The sequence below is a fragment of the Gorilla gorilla genome, chromosome X (assembly GCF_029281585.2).
Source record: "Gorilla gorilla gorilla isolate KB3781 chromosome X, NHGRI_mGorGor1-v2.1_pri, whole genome shotgun sequence".
NCBI lineage: Eukaryota > Metazoa > Chordata > Mammalia > Primates > Hominidae > Gorilla > Gorilla gorilla.
Genome location: NC_073247.2, coordinates 146,380,920 through 146,393,259, shown reverse-complemented (window position 1 = coordinate 146,393,259; position 12,340 = coordinate 146,380,920). Strand labels below are relative to the sequence as shown.

Below are 12,340 nucleotides of genomic sequence, written 5' to 3'. Positions count from 1 at the left end.
TCATCTGGCTGGAAAAGGAGGATTTTGTTTTTACAAACTTTAAAGGAATATAAAAATGACTTTGTTGTGATTGAATTGCCTTGCTGGATGAAGTGCCCTGTGGCTCCAGGGCTTAGAGAGGCTTGTATGGAGACTGTGTATTTCCCTATGTATGTTTCTATATAGATATATTTCGTTATATACAAACATCTGCACAATTGTGTTTGGGAGCCCCAGGCTAAAACTAAGACCCTGACATGTTTGAAACTTTGTTGGATAGAAACTAGGGGTGGAGAAATCCTGTTTAATTGCTGCAAGTAGTTTTTAGCTTATAAGAGATGAAACATTTGATATTCATTTAGGACAAACTCTTCCTGTTTTAATGATAGCATCTCCTATGTATTGAGAGCTTCCTATGTGTCCGGCACTGTGCTAAACGCTTTACATACATAATCTCATTTAATCTTCACAGTGTCCTTCAAAGTGAGGTACTATTGTTGTCCTCCATTTTACAGAGAAGGAAAGTGATGGGAAGAGAGGTTGAGGGACTTGATTAAGGCAAGGTGGCTAAAGGTGGAAAGCTGGGGTTTGAGCTATAGTCTTAATGACTGTGCAAAACATCCTTGTGAGAACTACTTAAGTTTCTTCTCCCTGCAAATTTAAAGCAAATACTTTCTAATGAAATCAGGTGTGGTACAAGAAGCAAAAATGGCTTTGCAAGGAGGAAGATATACAAAGTCATCTACCAGGGAGGCAGAGTAGCATTTCTGCAAACTAGTTTGCTGTTGGAGCAATTACATCTCGGCTGAAGAGACAACAAGTACGGTGAGGTGATGGAGTGGAGTTTGACTTTGAGTCCCTCAAGTGCAAGAAGGCCAAGAGCTAGAGGCTGACAGTCCTGAGAAACCATAGCACCCATGGAGCTGCTTCTAAGCCCAGGGGTTCAAGTGTGACCTAGAGTTGGGCAGAGCAGACAACCAGCTCGTTGCACTAAACCTACACCTGCCTTGTGTCTCGTGCCTTTTTATCATGGTAGTTTTTAACTCGTTATTTCTGGCACACTGGAAAGTTTTCATTTTTGGGTTGTCCACTGTGCATCTAACTACCGCATTGAACCCTTATTCATTCTTTTGCGAAATTTTAATTCAGTTACACCTCTTGGGTTTCTAGATATGCAAGCATATCATTGCAAATATATACGCATATATATATACATATGTGTATATGCATATATACATATGTATATGTATATGTATGTGTGTGTATATATATCTATATATATAATCTATATATCTATATCCACTTTACAGATAAAGAAACTAAGGCACTTAGAGAGGTTTAGAAATTACTCTAGGTCAGACAGCTAATAAGTGATAGTGCACAGATTTAAAAATAGGCCTACCTTCAGATCCTGAGCTGTAAAGTACTATACAATATCTCTCATACATAAATTCCATTTTTATAAAAATGAGATGATACTGTATACATTCTTTGTAATGTCCTTTCACTTAATAACTTTCTTATATGCCTAGATGTATTCAATAACATAATTTTAAGGATGTATAAAATACCTTTATCATAAAAGTATAGGCCAAGTGTGGTGGCTGATGCCTGTAATCCCAGCACTTTGGGAGGTCAAGGTGGGCAGATCACTTGAGCCCAGGAGTTCGAGACCACCCTGGGCAACATGGCAAAACCCCATCTCTACAAAAAAACACAAAAATTAGCCAGCCATGGTGGTGCATACCTATAATCCTATAAGCTACTCAGAAGGCTGAGGTAGGAGGATGCACACCTATAAGCCTATAAGCTACTCAGAAGGCTGGGGTAGGAGGAACACTTGAGCCTTGGAGGTGGAGGTTTGCATGAGCCTTGATCATACCACTGCACTCTAGCCGGGGCAACAGAGTGAGACCCTGCCTCAACAAAAGTAAAATAATTAACATTTATTGAGTGCTTAAGATGGATGAGACACCTTAACATGGATTATTTCAAATAAATTTGTTTACATGAGGCAGGATTACTGGTTGTTGTAGTCACATCAGTTCAGAAACTCCAGCTTGTCACTCTCCTACTTGCTGGCACCCCAGCCTGTCACCCTCGACCAGCTTTGGAGCTGTGGGATCTGCATGGATTGTTATGCTATCCAATGCAAAATGCCCTTGTTTTATTCATATGGGTAAGGAGCAAGCAGCAAGTATCTGGACTGAGCACAGGGCATGGCAAAGGCAGCCAGAGTGACCCTCCACATTGACAAGAATTCCTGGGAGGATTTAACATTACTAGTCTAAATTAGGGACCAAGGAAAACTGTTCTCATCTAGTTTCCTGGAAGCTTTGCAATGATACTGGAACCCTAGGAAAACCATGGCCGAGAAGAGATTTTAGGAGGTACAGGAGCCAAAGGTGAACAGACACCATTGGTGGGTTGAGGGGGACCAGGTATAGTGAAAGCATCAACACTAACATCTTGCCCACAAATAAGATCCCTTCCAGCCAGGTGCGGTGGCTCACGCCTGTAATCCCAGCACTTTGGGAGGCCAAGGCAGGTGGATCACGAGGTCAGGAGTTCAAGACCAGCTTAGCCAACATGGTGAAACCCCGTCTCTACTAAAAATATAAAAATTATCCGGGTGTGGTGGCGCACGCCTGTAATCCCAGCTACTCAGGAGGCTGAGGCATGAGGATCGCTTGAACCTGGGAGGCAGAGGTTGCAGTGAGCTGAGATTACGCCATTGCACTCCAGCCTGGGTGACAGAGCGAGACTGTCTCAAAAAAAAAAAAAATTTCTTCCACTGATGCACAATGTCTATTTAATGCTGCTATGCTTATACTATGAACTGAACTGTGTCTCCTCAAAATTCACATACTGAAACTCTAACCCGCAATGTGATGACATTTGGAGGTGGGGCTTCAGGGAGGTACTTAGATTTAGATGAGGTCATGAAGGTGGGTTCCCCATGTTGGGATTTGTGCCCTTATAGAAGAGGAAAAGACCAGAGCTTGGAACTCCCTCACTTTCTCTTCACCCAGATGCACCAAGGAAAGGCCACGTGAGGCAGGAAGAGGGCCTTCACCAGGAACTGAATTGGACAACACCTTGATCTTGGACTTTCCAGCTCCCAAAACTGGGAGAAATCAATGTCTGTTGTATATATTTTTGCTATGGTGGCCTGAGCAGACTAAGACACTGGTCATTTACTTCAACTGATTGCCTACATTTTGAAAGTGTTAGAGAAGAATGGTTTATGCTTCTCAGATGGCTCTCAGAATTACGTTAGAAAATATATTTTATTCATTCTTTAAGAAAAACCCACAAACAATTACCGAGTACCTGCTATGTGCCAGGCACTCTTCTAAGCAGTGACCAAGGCAGACATGATCCCTGCCTTCATGTAGCTTACAATCTAATGGAAAAGGCAGACATTGAACAGATAATCTTATAAATAGTGATGTTATTTCCAGTTGTTATGTGGTGCTAATGAAGAAGTGAAGGAGCTATGAACAGATATAAGAGGGGACCATGACCTGAAGAGGGAGGATGAGATGGCTTCCCTGTATATGTGCATGCGCTTTCCAGGGCATGGTGGGAGATGACAATGACATTACTAGCAGAAAGAATGGCACCACAGGCCAGGTGTGGTGGCTCATGCCTATAATCCTAACACTTTGAGAGGCCGAGGAAGGAGGATCATTTGAGCCCAGGAGGTCAAGGCTACAGTGAGCTATGATTGCACCACTGCACTCCAGCCTGGGTGGGAGAGTGAGACCACTGTCTCTAAAAAAAGAAAAAGAGGCCGGGCACGGTGGCTCACTCTTGTAATCCCAGCATTTTAAGAGGCCAAGGTGGGCGAATCATGAGGTCAGGAGGTACAGACCATCCTGACCAACATGGTGAAACCCCGTCTCTACTAAAATATAAAAAATTAGCCGGACGTGGTGGCGGGTGCCTGTAGTCCCAGCTACTCGGGAGGCTGAGGCAGGGGAATCACTTGAACCTGGGAGGCGGAGATTGCAGTGAGCAGAGATGGCGCCACTGCACTCCAGCCTGGCGACAGAGCAAGACTCCATCTCAAAAAAAAAGAAAAAAAGATAAAGAAGAGTGATACAATTTGATGGAATAAAGCACATTTACAGTGTTGTCCAACCACCACCACTATCTATTTCCAGAACATTTTCATCATCCCAAAGGAAATCCTATGCCCCTTTAAGTACTCACTCCCTGTTGTTCCCTCCCCCTTGCCCTGCATAACCACTGATCTATTTTCTGTATCTGTGGATGTGAACATTCTGGATATTTCATGTAACTGGGATCATATAGCAGTCTTTTTGTGTCTGGCTGCTTTCACTTAGCATAATGTTCTCAAGGTTTATCCAAATTGTAGCATGTGTCAGCACTTCATTCCTTTTTGTGGCTGAATAATATTCCATTGTACTGATAGACTACATTTTGCTTGTCCATTCATTAGCTGATGAACATTTGGATTGTTTCAACCTCTTGGCTATTATCAATAGTGCTGCTAAACATTTGGGATACAAGTTTTTGTTTGAACACCTATTTCCAATTCTATTGGATATGTATCTAGGAATAGACTTGCTGGGTCATATGGTAATTCTGTGTTTAACTTACTGAGGAACAAGAAAATAGCGCTACTTTTATTGTTGTAAAGAAAAACTCAACAACCAAAACATAATCATATGGAGATATATATTTGTATTTTTCTTTTGCAGCTTGAAGGAATACACATTTGTTGTCTCCATTTTCATGGTTCAGTCCAGGCACAGCTTAGCTGGGTCTTCTGCTCAGTGTGTCATGAGCCTGCAGTCCAGGTGTTGTCTAGGATGCATTCTCATCTGGAGATCTGGAGCTTGGGGTCCGCATCCAAGGTTGTTCAGGTTGTTGACAGAATTGAGTTCCTTGCTGCTGTAGTGCCGAGGCTCTCACTTCCCGGAGGCTGCCCCTCTCTCCACAACCTTGTTTGCTTCTTCATGTCCAGCAGGAAATGCTGTCTCTCTTCAGGGAGGGCTAATAGCTTTCACTTGATTACATCAGCCCCACCCAAGATAATGTTTTTTGTTTTGTTTTGTTACAGTCCAGAGGCCTTTTTTTTACATATATACCTATTATGCCATGAATTCATGCAGAGTAGGTTCCAGCAGCTCCGGCTCCTTCCCACTGGTTCTTGCACAGTGTGCTTCTCTGGGTGGAGCAGGCTGGTGCTTCAGTTGAACCCAGGTACCTTTCTCTTTGGCTTCCTTTTTCTCTGAACAGTTTCCTTCATGCAATTCAGGATGCTATTTTTTGGCTCTTAATAAAGTGCTTAATATGCTCAATATGCACATTAATTCTCTTGGCAAGAATCTTACCCTTGTGTTTTTAAAATAATGCCAACAGCACACTGGGTAACAATGTAGGCTCTTCCAGTTTTGCCATGAAAACATTTGTGGGGTATTCCTTTCTGAACAGTGCCCATTCCCTTGATGTCTACGATATCACCTTTCTTGTAGATTCATAGGTATGTGTCCAAAGGAATGAACCCACGTTCTCTAAAAGGCCTAGAGAACACATATTGGGTGCCTCTTCTCTTTCCCTTTGTGTTCATTATTTTGGCAAAATACTAGAAGATGGTGGTTCTGGCCAAAAGTGATCATCTGTCTTTTTTATTAACTCAAAATCAGCTGATATGTGACTTTAATTACATCTTGAAGCTATATTTTAAAATATTTTGTACAGATGTAGAGGGTACAAATGCAGACTTCCTACATGCATATATTGTACCATGGTGGAGTTTGGGCTTTTGATGTACTCATCACTCGAATAGTGAACATTGTACACAATAGGCAATTTTCTGCAAAAGACATGATTTCATTCTTTTTTATGGTGGGTAGTGTTCCATGATGTATAGCTACCATATTTTCTTTATCCAATCCACCACTGATGGACACTTAGGTTGGTTCCATTATCTTTGCTATTGTGAATAGTGCAGTGATAAACATGAGTACAAGTATCTTTGTCATATAATGATTTATTTCCCTGTGGGTAGATACCCAGTAGTGGGACTCCTGGATCGAATGATATTTCTAATTTTAGTTCTCTGAGAATGGATCAAATGATATTTCTATTTTTTGTTCTTTCAGAACTATCCCTACTGTTTTCCTTAAGTTGTGCTAATTTACATTCTAACCAACAGTACGTAAGCATTCCCTTTTCTCCACATCCTCACCAACATCTATTTTTCTTTTTAGTTATAGCCATTCTGACTGGTGTAAGATGGTATCTCATTGTGGTTTTAATTTGTGTTTCTCTGATTAGTGATGTTGAGTGTTTTTTTCACATGTTTATTGGCCACTTGTATGTTTAAAGCTATATTTTTAAGCATTATGATAAGCAATCTAGCCAGATTAGTGACAAAATGAACCCTACTCTCAAGGAGGAGAATCCAAGTGAGTAATTCAGCACACGCACATCACTACAGTTAGAAAAACTACACAAATACAACTTTTTTTTTTTGAGATGGAGTCTCACTCTGTCACTCGGGCTAGAGTGCAGTGGTGCGATTTTGGCTCACTGCAGCCTCCGCCTCCCAGGTTCAAGCAATTCTCCTGCCTCAGCCTCCTGAGTAGCTGGGACTACAGGTGCATGCCACCACGCCCAGCTAATTTTTTTGTATCTCTAGTAGAGACAGGGTTTCACCATGTTGGCCAGGATGGTCTTGATCTCTTGACCTCGTGATCCACCCACCTCGGCTTCCCAAAGTGCTGGGATTACAAGCGTGAGCCACCATGCCCGGCCACAAATACCACTTTCTATTGGCCAACCCAGGAAGAAACATGAACTTCCTTCCTCAAGTTTGAGGCTGGAGTCATTGTCCTAGCCTTCAGTCACTAGTGAGACTGGTGTTCTCCTCATCCAACCATGAACACATTGAGGACAAGGGCACATCTGAGTCATCTCTGTCATCCCAGTGCATGGCACAGTCAACATTTGTTGGTGGAAGGAAGGCAGGAATGCCACCCATCCCCCCCAGGGAGATGGTCTTGGGCACAGTCTCTCTTTGCATTGCTCCTGCAGGGTACTGAGCCACCTCTACCCTCACAGCAACCTCCTCTCCATCATCCATCACTTCAGGTCACTCAATGATGAGCAAGCCAGCTGATAGCACTTTTTAGCTACACAAATGGATAAATCACAGAAACCAACATTTGTCAGACTCAGCTATCCTGATTCTTCTTGTGAACAAAATGATCATTAATTCCTTTGGACGAGTCCCCCAGTCTCCAGCCATTTGTCTCCTTTCCCCATGGGCAAATAAAAATGGGAATCTTATTAGTGGTCTCTAGTCATCTCATAGCATTGCCGGGAGAGCTGAAGCTGGATGAATGGACATCCCTGAGCTTGTGGAGTTCTCATCAAGTGGGCAGTGACTGGGTATGATCCCCTTTGGAGCCTGTCACTGCTGTTGACATTGAAAATACCGGTGTGGAAACAAATGCTGTCTTTGTCACAGGCTCAACTACAGGGGCCTCTCCTTCCCTAAGCTGGCAGCTGAGACTAAGTACTTGAGATCCCTGGGCCAGCTGTTGTGAAGTAAACGCCAGGCAGTAGGTAAGGCAAGATTCAGAACTGGGCAGAAAGCCAGGCTGGAGAAGGAGCACTGATAGGAGGGGAGCACAAAAGTTGGCAAACAAATGCTTTCCAAGTAGGTTTTAAAAAATACAATCTGGCCTCTAAAGTAGACAAAGCACCAATGGGGGGTGCAGGGGTGGGGGTGCTGCCTGAAAATGCCTGCTCTAACTGACTATCAGCTCAAGAAGATTCTAGAACTGGAAAGGCACTGTGAGCAATGTTTCCCGAGGAGGCTTCCCTTGGAGCACAGAAAGATAGCCACACCCTTTGAAGTTAGCTGGGAGCTTACAAAGGGCAGTGTTGTTTCCTCTAAGGAAGAATGATAGCCCTGCATAATGGTGTCCTTATTCTGTAAACCCCAGACCTTGTGCGATGAGGGGCAAGTGAGCCTGCAGGCCCCAGCAAAGGGGGAGGAAATGGTTGGCAAAACACATACTTTTAGCTTGCTTACTGGTCAACATGGAAGGTCTTCCCTAGGAAGATGGTGTGGTCAAAGTCAGGGGTCTGTTTCAACTCTCTTCCAAGGATGATTGCTAAATCATATCAAGATACCTTTTTAATTTGATGATGGCTGATGTAAGTTTCCAAATGCTCACATCTTCTGTCATGTTTGATGTATTTCAGTGAATCATGCCACAAGCTGAGAGGCCCTAGAGATGAAAGGCTGATGAGAAAAAACGGATGAGCCCATTGTTTTACATCAGAATGTGAATGGTGATATTTCTGAGTAGTGGGATTCCTGTCACACAAAAGGGGAAGTCAGTAGGCTAGCAGTAGCTGCCAAGGGCAGCTTATTGGACAATTATTAGGGAACGGAATCCTAAAATTGGAATTTTAACATAGCCTTGATCAACTTTGGAATGCCTATGGTATTGCATCATACATGCTTATGTCAGGGACCACTTCCAAAATTCTGACTCATCTCCCAGGCCAATGAAACCATTTCAGCATGTGAATTACACCCCTGGTGTTGTCCAAGGGAATTTTTGTCAGCCCTGGTGCCCAGGACTGATTCCATTAGGCCTAGGAGAAGCTGTGTGGTGCAACAGAAAGAGCCATGAGGAGCCCTGAGCTCTAGTCCTAGCCCTGTTGCCAATTAACTGTCATTCCAAGTGAATCTTTTAGTGAATCTGTGTCTTGGTTTGTTCAGCAGTTGAAAAGAGACAGTTGAATTTGATGAGTTAGTCTCTTACAGCTTTAAAAATAAAAATGCATGTTTCATAGCTTGGCATTTAACAAAGAATTGTGGATATGTAAGTAATCTAATTTTATAATTTTCTTCAGGTATGAAAGGGACCTTAAACATCGTATAGTCCAACCCCTTTATCATACAGATGTAGAAACCAAGGTCCAGAAAGGGGAAGGGATTTGATCAATTAGTGCAGAATTAGGGTTAGAGATCAGGTTTCTGGATTCCCAGTCCAGTGCATTTTCCACTACATTTATTTTTAAATCAAGTAATACATGAGCATGGTTTAAAAATATCAAATAGGCAGCTGGGTGCAGTTGCTCACACCTGTAATCCCAGCACTTTGGGAGGCTGAGGCAGGTGGATCACGAGGTCAGGGGATCGAGACCATCCTGGCTAACACGGTGAAACCCCATCTCTACTAAAAATACAAAAAAAATTACCCAGGCGTGGTGGCGGGCACCTGTAGTCCCAGCTACTCGGGAGGCTGAGGCAGGAGAATGGCGTGAACCTGGGAGGTGGAGCTTGCAGTGAGTGGAGATCATGCCACTGCACTCCAGCCTGGGTGACAGAGCAAGACTCTGTCTCAAAAAAGAAAAAAAAAAAAAATATATATATATATAAAATACAGAGAGCTGATAATAAAAAACAACAGTTCTCTGCCCCACTCCTCCCCATCCCCAGTCCCACTCCTCAGAGGCAACCATTTTTTAACAGATTCTGTTGGCAATTCATCTGATAGTTACTTCTGAATCTCTAAATATTACTCTGTTCCCATTCTTGATTTATCCATTTTGGACATTATCTATTAACTCCTGTTATAAAAATGGAAGATTTAGCTCATTTAACATTACTCCCAACTGCCTGTCTTTCTTCTGTCTCCCCACGGTTGATAGCAGTATTTTATGAGATTTTTAAAAATTCACTTTTTAAAATAGCATGCTATTTTAAAAATTTACTTTTTTGGTGTACAGCTCTATGAGTTTAGGCAAATAAATAAAGTCATGTAACTGCCACCACAATCATGATATAGAACAGTTCCATTACCCCCCAAATCCCCTCATGCTGCCCTTTGTAATTGGCTCCTCCCTTTACCCCCTACACTGATCTGTTTTGTTGCTACAATTTTGTCTTTTCCAGAATGCCCAGAAATTGAATCATATACTATATAACCCTTTGATACTGACTTCTTTCACTCAGTATAACTATTTTGAGATTCATGTATGTGTTGTTCATTCTTTTGTATTGCTGAATAGTACTCCACTGCATGGATGTACCACAGCTTATCCATTCACCAGTTGCAGACCATTTCAGTTGTTTCCAGTTTGATAGCATTATTTTTAGTTATTCTATTGGTTACTTTTTAACTGAAAATCATATACTGAAACCTCTACTTCTTGCACCATCATCCACTATATAGTAAGTAGGTCTTCTTTTTCAGAATAGTAAATGCTTTGGACTGATTGAAAAACATAATACTTTCATTTCTTTAGTCACAGTTTTAGACGGATTTAATTTGAGGGTGTGATTTTTCATGGGGGTGGGAAGGTTTGTTCAAATGCTGTCCAGCAGCCCTATTCAAGGCTACAGCCATTCTAAATGCCTCCTGTCACCTAGGGGGCCTTCTCTAGTACCAGATATGCTTGTTGCTGGGAAGATACGCATGTACTTTCTGTTCTGACCGTTGCTAACTCAGGCAGTAGTTTTTGGGAAAAAGACCTTTCTTCATGTGGATTTCAGCTTTTGTCTGTCATGCTTTTTCTGTTCCAGCTGCCTTCATCAGTGAGCACAAAGCCACATTTCAAAGGAAACTGACGAATTATCCCCAGCTGCCAGAAGGAGGTTAGTTTTCTGTGTGTTCAGTGTCCCCCTTCTCTGATAACCAACAGGTTAACTTTCTAAAGGGAACTGACAAAAGCAGAAATTGTCCTTTTACCCAAATGAGTTGTGATTGTTGATTTTTTTAAAGATGTGGATTTGTAATATTCCTCTCCATTCCTACTCTAATTTATACCAGGAAATAGAGTGTAAGTGATCACAATGGAACCTCTATTGTTTGCAAGATTCATATTAATGCATTCTGGTTTTTTAAGTGCTTACAAGATCTAAATTAATTTTTAAATTAGCTAGCATAGTGTCTTCACTCAATGAGTAGCCATTTAAAGGCTGAATGATGTCATCCCTGGCCATAGAGATTTATGTGTTGTTATATTTCGTTTGCATTTTTAACCATCTTTGTACATGTGTTATGCATCTAGCACTTATGCTGTATAACAGGAGAGAGTCTAATGCCTAGCACAGTACACTACATATAGTAGGTGCTCACTAAATGCCATTTGAATTGAAATGATCCAAAAGAGTGTCATGTATATGTGATGGTAAAATATTCTGTGTTAATGCAGTGAGTCAGGCATTCTCAAACACTAATAGGAATGCAAATTGGTACAACTCTGCCACAGGGCAACTTGGCAAAATGCTCGAAAGCCTTAACGATGTTCTTATCCTTTCACCCAGTAATTCTCCTTCTAAGGATTTATCCTAAAAGGAAATAGAGATGCACAAAAAAATACAAATACATGGAAATTCATTGTGGCAATATTTAAAATAGAGAAAAAGTGGAAAAAACTTAAGTTGTCCATACTATGAAATCCTATGCAGTAACATTTATACTATGAAATGCAATGTAATTATTTAAAATCATGTTTAGAAGAATATTTAATGACATGAGTAAATGCTCATGGTCTAACTTAAGTGGGGGAAAGGAGGATACACAAACATACAGTGAAATCCCAAGTGTGTGTGTGTGTGTGTGTGTGTGTGCAGAAAAAAAATGACTGGAAAGAAATAATAGAAATATTAACAATGATTAGCCAGCCATGGTGGCACATGCCTGTGGTCCTACCTACTCAGCAGGCTGAGATGTGAGGATCCCTTGAAGTTTGAGGCTGCAGTGAGCTGTGATTGCACCACCGTGCTCCAGCCTGGGTGACCATGTCCCTAAACAACAAACCACAAAACTATAATTATCCCTATGTTGTGGGATTATGAGTCATTTTCATTTTCTTATTTTTGTAATGAGCTTATCTTACTTTAAAATCCAAATTTTTTTAATTTGAAAGAAGTAACTACTACTTATGCTAGAGGGCTGACTTTCATAAAATCCTAGTAATGAGATGTAGAACCATTTCTCCAACTAGTGTCAAATCTTCATCCTTAAAAAAAAAAAAAATGAGATCGGGTCTCACTCTGTCGCCCATGCTAGAGTGCGGTGGGCTGATCATAGCTCACTGTAGCCTCAAACTCTTGAACTCAGTGTCAACTCTTCAGATGACATGTGGATGGTTACGGCAGTGGTCAGTTTTTAGAAAAATTAAATAAAGCCCAGAAGTCATTTCAGATTTAAATGCTCTGAGGGGTGGGGTACAGTGGCTCATGCCTGTAATCCTACCACTTTGGGAGGCCAAGGTGGGTGGCTCACTTAAGCCTAGGTGTTCAAGACCAGCCTGGGCAACATGGCAAAACCTCATTATACAAAAAAATTAAAAA

At 41.6% G+C, this 12,340-nt stretch overlaps 1 protein-coding gene and 1 pseudogene across 1 annotated transcript in view; one reads left to right on the top strand and one right to left on the bottom strand.

Moving 5' to 3' along the window:
- PLAC1 (placenta enriched 1) overlaps window positions 1–12,340 on the top strand; it is a 148,266-nt gene that overhangs the window by 101,402 nt on the left and 34,524 nt on the right. The window contains exon 2 of the mRNA XM_055376027.1: window positions 10,565–10,636. The gene's annotated coding sequence lies outside the window, so the exon portion shown is untranslated. The remainder of the gene's footprint in view (window positions 1–10,564; window positions 10,637–12,340) is intronic.
- Window positions 1–12,340, bottom strand: part of LOC109024679 (small ribosomal subunit protein eS7-like) — a 76,754-nt pseudogene that overhangs the window by 40,776 nt on the left and 23,638 nt on the right.